Source organism: Carcharodon carcharias, chromosome 21 (assembly GCF_017639515.1).
Source record: "Carcharodon carcharias isolate sCarCar2 chromosome 21, sCarCar2.pri, whole genome shotgun sequence".
NCBI classification, from domain to species: Eukaryota; Metazoa; Chordata; class Chondrichthyes; order Lamniformes; family Lamnidae; genus Carcharodon; species Carcharodon carcharias.
Genome location: NC_054487.1, coordinates 33,965,602 through 33,973,205, shown reverse-complemented (window position 1 = coordinate 33,973,205; position 7,604 = coordinate 33,965,602).

Sequence of the window (7,604 nt, the reverse complement as noted above, 5' to 3'; positions counted from 1 at the left end):
TGTTTGCGCCATCCGAAACTCTTACCTCTGTGCCCTGCACTCAGAGAAACATCTTGATGTTTCCCAACCGGTCCCAGGCCCACCAATCATGCCCCCCCCTACAAGGTTAAAATTCAGGCCTAGATGTAATGAGCTCCGACATTAGGTGTACTGGGCCCTGATACTAGCTGTAATGGGTTCTGATATTAGGTGTAATGGGGCCTGGCACTAGATGTAATGGATTCTAACACTAGGTGTGGTGGACTCGAACATGAGGTGTAATGGGCTCTAACATTAGGGGTAATGGACCCTAACATTTGGTGTAATGGGTTCTAACACTAGCTGTAAGGGGCTCCAACACTAATGGGCTCTAACACCAGGTGTAATGAGTGTCATGTTTGTGTTTGACATTTATGCTTTTTTTTGTAAAAGAACATTTTAGTTAAAAAGGAGTGTTATATAAAAAACCTGACCATAGGGCATGCTAAGTCCCAGATGTATTGCCCTCTGGTGTAGAATAAGGAATAAAGGAACGTTTTGTTTTTTTTTTACACAGGTAGTTGGGGGATTCAGAAGTAGATAGTTGTGTGTGTATTCTTAATTGTTAAGAAGTGACAAAACACTTCAAAGTGCCATGAGGGTGGGATCATCGTTATTAGGGGCTTTAGAGGCTTTTGATCCAACTACTATGGACTTTGTAGTTTATGTCGAGCAAATGGTACAGTTTTTCATTGCGAATGAGATTGAAGAGGAAAAAGAGTCCTCAGTGTTTCTTACAGTCTCGGAATGAAAAAATTCACTTTAATGAGAAATCTCACTGCTCCTGACAAGCCAACAGGTAAAAGCTTTAAAGAGCTTGTGGATGTTCTGAAAAAGCACTTCGATCCCAGACAGCAATTGCTGAGAGATTCAAGTTTCACCGAAGAGGACAGCATGAAAGTGAGTCAGTTTCCCAGTTCCTGGTTGAGTTGAGAAAATTAGTGGAACATTGTGACTTTAAAGGTTACCTGGAAGAAGCTTTGCATGATCGCTTGGTTTGTGGACTAAGAAATGAAAGAATTGTTAGCGGAGCAAGAGTTGACACGGAAGAAAGTGTTCGAGACTGTGCAAAGCATAGAAATTGCAGGGAAACAAGCTGGAGATTTGAAAGCACATTCTAACAATGTTGAAGTTAAAATAGTAAAGTCAGGGTATATTCACTTTCAAACATGTTACCACTGTAACGGAATAGGGCATAATGCAGAAGCTTATAAGTGGAAAACCGTTGATTGTCACTACTGTGGAAAAAAAGGACACATACAGCGCGCACGTAGATCAAAGGCTGATCACAGTAAAGCAGTACCACCAGGAAAAGGGCATCATCAGGAGCACACAGACAAGTCATGCTTGAAAATAAACAGGCAGTTTAAAAAGACGCATTACTTGGAAACAAAATACAAAAGTAATGCAAGTCCAGATGAGACAGAAAGTGAAACCAGCAGCGACAATGAGGAAGAGCAATTGAATTGCATTCAGTCTGATCTGAAACTAGATGAAGGGCTAAAAGCTGGCATTGCCTTAAATGGTAAAATGGTTGAAATGGAGGTTAACACTGGAGCATCTGTTTCTATTACTTCAGGGAAGACATGGGAGAAAATTTTCAAGTAATGCCCATTAGAGAAAACCCTCCTCCAGCTTAGCACCTATACTGGTGAACCTGTGAATATACTTGGAAAAATATCCGTTCAAGCTAAATATGGAGATCAAAGAGCAAGGTTGCCATTTGTCATTGTGAAAGGGGATCATCCATAGCTTATGGGCAGGAGGCTAAAAGAAATTTGGCTGGACTGTAATAAAATAAATAAAGTGCATTGCAACCCAATGTTGCAGTCTTTGTTAGACAGGCGTACTGATGTCTTCAAAGAAGGTCTTGGAGTTATTAAAGACATTGAAACCAAACTTGCTGTGAAGGCCGAAGCTTCTCCAAGGTTCTTCAAACCATGTTCAGTTCACTGCTCAATGTGACAGAAAATCGAGCAGGAACTAGAACGACTTGAAAACTTTCAGGTAATTGAGAAAGTTGATTATGCAGAGTGAGCAGCTCCAATAGTCCCAGTAGTGAAGGATGACGGGTCTATCAGAATACGTGGTGACTATAAAATCACCATTAATCCTTTCCTGGAATTGCATCACTACTGAAAATTGAGGACCTGTTCGTTGCTCTGAATGGAGGTGAATTATTCACAAATCTTGACCTATCACTGGCATTTTTGCAAGTGCAGCTAAGTTAAGGTTCTGGAAAGTATACAACCATCAGCATGCACAGAGGTCTATGTCAATACAAACGACTACCATTTAGAATCGTGTCATCACCAGCCTTATTCTAGCAGCCCATGGACAAAATACTGCAGGGCCTCCCTGGTATTATCTGCTTCCAAGACAACATGCTCATCACCAGGAAAAACCTCCCAGCTCATTTAGAGAACTTAGGTAAGGCCCTGCATAAACTGGAAAAATATGGCATTCGATGTAAGAAATCCAAATGCTTGTTCCAGAAGCCCTCAGTGGAGTACCTGGGACATGTGATTGATGAAACTGGCCTCTCAACCTCACCCAAAAAGGTGGGGGCATTGGTGAATGCACCACAGCCCAAAAATGTTAAAGAGCTTCATTCATTTTTGGGACATGTGAATTACCATGGCAAGTTCATTTCCAGTTTGGCTACCAAGGCAGCACCACTAATAATCTGCTGAAGAAGAATGCAAAATGGGATTGGTCACAAGTCTGTCTGGAAAGTTTCAAGGAACCAAAGCAGAAGCTCACTTGTGCTTAAGTCCTGGCACATTTCAGTGAAAAGTTACCTGTCGGCCTGGCTTGTGATGCATTTGAATATGGTGCTGGAACTGTCACCTCCCACACATTTCCTGATGGCAGTGAAAGGCCCATTTTGCATACGCCTCACACGTTGTCCAAGGCAGAACAAAATTATGCCCAAATTGAGAAGGAAGCTCTTGGAGTCAAGAATTTCAACCAATAATTGTTTTGGGCATAAATTCATGTTAATTACAGACCACGAGCCTTTGACCTGGTTGCTTAGCCCAAAGTCACAAACCCCGACACTTGCACGCCTATAAAGGTGGGCACTGATCTTATCTGTTTACCAGTACGAAATTACATTTCACTCTACTGAGAATCAAGGAAATGCGGATGCACTTTTCAGACTTCTGTTACACCACAGTGAAGTTACTGCTTTGAATGTGAACCAGATAGAAATGTTATCTATTAAAGCAGATCAAATTCGACTTAAAACGCAGAGGGATGCTGGGTTCTCCAAAGTTTACCTGTACACACAGAAGGGTTGGTGTGTACCTCAAGAAGTGACTACTGAGCTTAAGCTTCACTACATGCAGAGATTTGAGTTGACTCTGCAAGAAGGTTGTTTGTTATGGGGAATCAGAGGTGATATTCCAAACACGAGTATTAGAAGAACTTCACCTCAGTCACATGGGAATTGTCAAAAGGAAAGCATTAGCTCGTCCACATGTATGGTGGCCACACCTGGATAAAGACATCAAAAGCATGGTCAGCGATTGCCTTCCACACCAAGAAATGAAGTCTTCTCCTGCACCTGCCCCATTACATCCGTGGGCTTGGCCTGACCACCCATGGCAGAGGCTTCACGTGGGCTTTGCCGGACCACTTCTCGGACATACGTTCCCGATTGTGGTGGATGCCCACACAAAATGGCCTCATGTTATTCCCATGAAGTCAACTACTTCAGCAAAGACCATTGATGCTCTCTGGAATGTGTTCACTACTTTTGGATTACCAGAGCAGATTGTGTCTGACACAGGCACACTGTTCACATCATGTGAATTTCAAACATTCCTGAAAAAACAATGGGATCAAGCAGATTCTCATCTCGCCTTACCACCCATCCTCAAATGGTGAAGCAGAGCGCTTTGTCCACATGTTCAAAACCGGCCATATTGAAGGGGAGGATGCAAACAGATTGGAAGTTGAAGCTGAAGAGCTTTTTGATGATGTATCATAGCACTCCACATTCAACAACAGGCTTGTCTTCTGCTGAGCTGATATTTGGAACACGACTGCGTACTAGAATGGATTTGCTGTGTCCGGATTTGAAAGTAAAGATTGGTTCAAGGCAACTTGATCAGAAAAGGTCACATGACACAAATAAACCAGCTCGTGAGTTTAATCTGGATCAGTCTGTTTGGGTCCGAAATTACTGCGGGACACCAAAGTGGCTCCTGGGAAGAATCAATGACCACTGACCTATCATGTTGAATCTTCCTGTGGAATCTGGAAGAGACACACTGACCAGATTAGAGAAGACAAATCCAGGAACGAAATTTCCAGGGATCTCCAGTCACAGTGGAAGATTTCTGAGAAACATCTGTTCCAGTTGATGAAACCAAATTTGATTCAACTGACAAACTGTAGCACCTGTAGCTGGACTTGTTGAACCTAAGCAGAAACAAGTGGAACAGCAGCACCATCCATTTCTAAGCAAACAACCTGAGATACTTAAGCCAACACTCCTCGATAGACCAAAGTGAATCTGCAAACTGCCTGACCAATGTGAGGAGATGTGATGTTTATGTTTAATGTTTATTCTTTTTTGTAAAAGGACATTTTAGTTAAAAAGAAGTGTTATATAAAAAACCTGACAGCAGGGTGTGCTAAGTCCCAGGTGTATTGCCCTGTAATGGAGAATAATGAATAATGGAACCCTCTGTTTATTTAAACAGGAAAGTTGGGGGTTGGGTCCAGAAGCAAATAGTTGTGTGTGTATTCTTCATTGTAAATAAATGACAAATCACTTCGATGGACCCTAACACAGGGGTAATGGGCTCTAACATTAGGTCTAAGGGGCTCTAACAGGAGGGGTAATGGGCTCTAATACTAGGCGTAATGCGGTCGAACACGAGGCGTAAGGGCCTCTGACACTAGGTGTAATGGGCTCTAACACTAGGAGTAATGGGCTCTAACACTACATGTAATGGGCTTTAACACTAGGTCTAAGGGGACCTAATACTAGGTGTAATGAGCTCTAATACTAGGTGTAATGCAATCGAACACAAGGCATTAGGGGCTCTGACACTAGGTGTAATGGGCTCTAAAACTAGATGCAATGAGATCTAACACTAGGTGCAATGGGCTCTAACATTAAGTGTAATGGGCCCTAACACTAGATGTAATGGGCTCTAACATTAGGTGTAATGGGCTCTAACACTAGGTGTAATGGGCTCTAACACTAGGTGCAATGGGCTCTAACATTAAGTGTAATGGACCCTAACACTAGATGTAATGGGTTCTAACACTAGGTGTAATAGGCTCTTATACTAGGTATAAGGGGCTCTAACATTAGAAGTAATGAGTTCTGACATTAGGTGTAATGGGCTCTAACACTCGGTGTAATGGGCTCTAACACTAGGAGTAATGGGCTCTAACACTAGGTGTAATGGGCTCTCACACTAGGAGTAATGGGCTCTAACACTACGTGTAATGGGCTTTAACACTAGGTCTAAGGGAATCTAATACTAGGTGTAATGAGCTCTAATACTAGGCATAATGCAATCGAACACGAGGCATTAGGGGCTCTGACAGTGGGTGCAATGGGCTCTAACACCAGGTGCAATGAGCTCTAATGCTAGGTGCAATGGGCTCTAACGCTATGTGTAATGGGCTCTGACATTAGGTGTAATGGACTCTAACACTAGGTGTAAGGAGCTCTAACATTAGCTGCAATGGTCTCTAACACTAGGTGCAATGGGCTCTAACATTAAGTGTAATGGGCCCTAGCACTAGGTGTAATGGACCCTAACACTAGATGTAATGGGTTCTAACACTAGGTGTAATAGGCTCTTATACTAGGTGTAATGGGCTCTAACACTCGGTGTAATGGGCTCTAACTAGCTGTGAGGGGCTCTAACACTAAGTAAGGGGTTCTAACACTAGGTGTCATGGGCTCTACACTAGCTGTAATGGGCCCTAACACTAGGTGTAATGGGCTCTAACACTAGATGTAATGGGCTCTAACACTATGTGTAATAGTCTCTAATATGAGTTGTAAGGGGCAATAACACTAGATGTAGGGAACTCTGACACTAGGTGTAATGGGCTCTAACTGTAGGTATAATGGGCTTTAACACTAGGTGCAATGGGTTCTAACACTTCATGTAATAGGTTCTAATATTAGTTGTAAGGGGCTACAACACTAGGTGTAGGGAGCTCTGACACTAGGTGTAATAGGCTCTAACACTAGGTGTAATGGGCTCTAACATTAGGTGTAAGGAGCTCTAACACTTGGTGTAATAGGATTTAACACTAGGTGTGAGGGGTCTAACGCTAGGTGTAATGGGCTTTAACACTAGGTCTAAGGGGCTCTAACACTAGGTGTAATGGGCTCTAACACTAGGTGTAATGAGCTCTAACACTAAGTTCAATGGGTTCTAATAATAGGTGCATTGGGCTCTAACAGTAGGTGTAAGGGGCTCTAACATTAGGTGTGAGGGGCTCTAACAATAGGTGTAATGGGCTGTAAGGCTATGTGTAAGGGACTCTAACATTAGGTCTGAGGGGCTCTCACAGTAGAAGAGGCGCTAACACAAGGTGTATTGGGCTCTAACACTAGTTGTAATAGGCTCTAATACTAGTTGTAAGGAGCTTTAACACTAGGTGTAATAGGCTGTAATACTAGTTGTAAGGGGCTATAATACTAGGTGTAAGGAGCTCTAACACTAGGTTAATGGGCTCTAACATTAGTTGTAATGGGCTCTAACACTAGGTGCAATGAGCTCTAACACTAGGTGTAATAGGCTCTAATACTAGTTGTAAGGGGCTATAACACTATGTGTAATGGGCTCTGACATTAGGTCTAATGGACTCTAACACTTGGTGGAAGGGGCTCTAACACTAGGTGTGAGGGGCTCTAACACTAGGTGCAACGGGCTCTAACACTACATGTAATGGGCTCTAACACTAGGTGCAATGGGCTCTAACACTAGTTGTAATGGGCTCTAACACTAAGTTCAATGGGCTCTAATACTAGGTGCATTGGGCTCTAACATTAGGTGTAAGGGGCTCTAACACTAGGTGTGAGGGGCTCTAACATTAGGTGTAAGGTGCTCTAACACTCAGTGTAAGGGGCTCTAATACCCGGTGCATTGAGCTCTAACTCTAGGTGCAATGGTCTCTAACATTAGGTGTAATGGGCCCTAATACTAGTTGTAAGGGTGTCTAATATTAGGTGTGATGGGCTCTAGCTATAGATGTAAGGAGCTCTCACACTCAGACAACATGGCTTCGCAATTAATCCTGTCCTGTATCTCAGAGTCATTAGGTGACAGCAAGCTCTACTAGATTGATACCTGGAATGAGTAGGTTGTCTGATGAGGCAAGGTTGGACAGATTGGAGTTTAGACGAGTGAGAGGTGATTTGATTGAAGTATACAAGATCCTGAATGGCCTTGACAGGATCAACATCAAAAGGATGTTTCCTCTTAGTGGGTCTGGAAAGGATGTTTCCTCTTGTGGGTGAGTTCAGAACCAGGGGGCACTGTTTTAAAATTAGGATTTGCTCTTTTAGGACAGAGATGAAGAGAAATTTTTTCTCAGTGGGT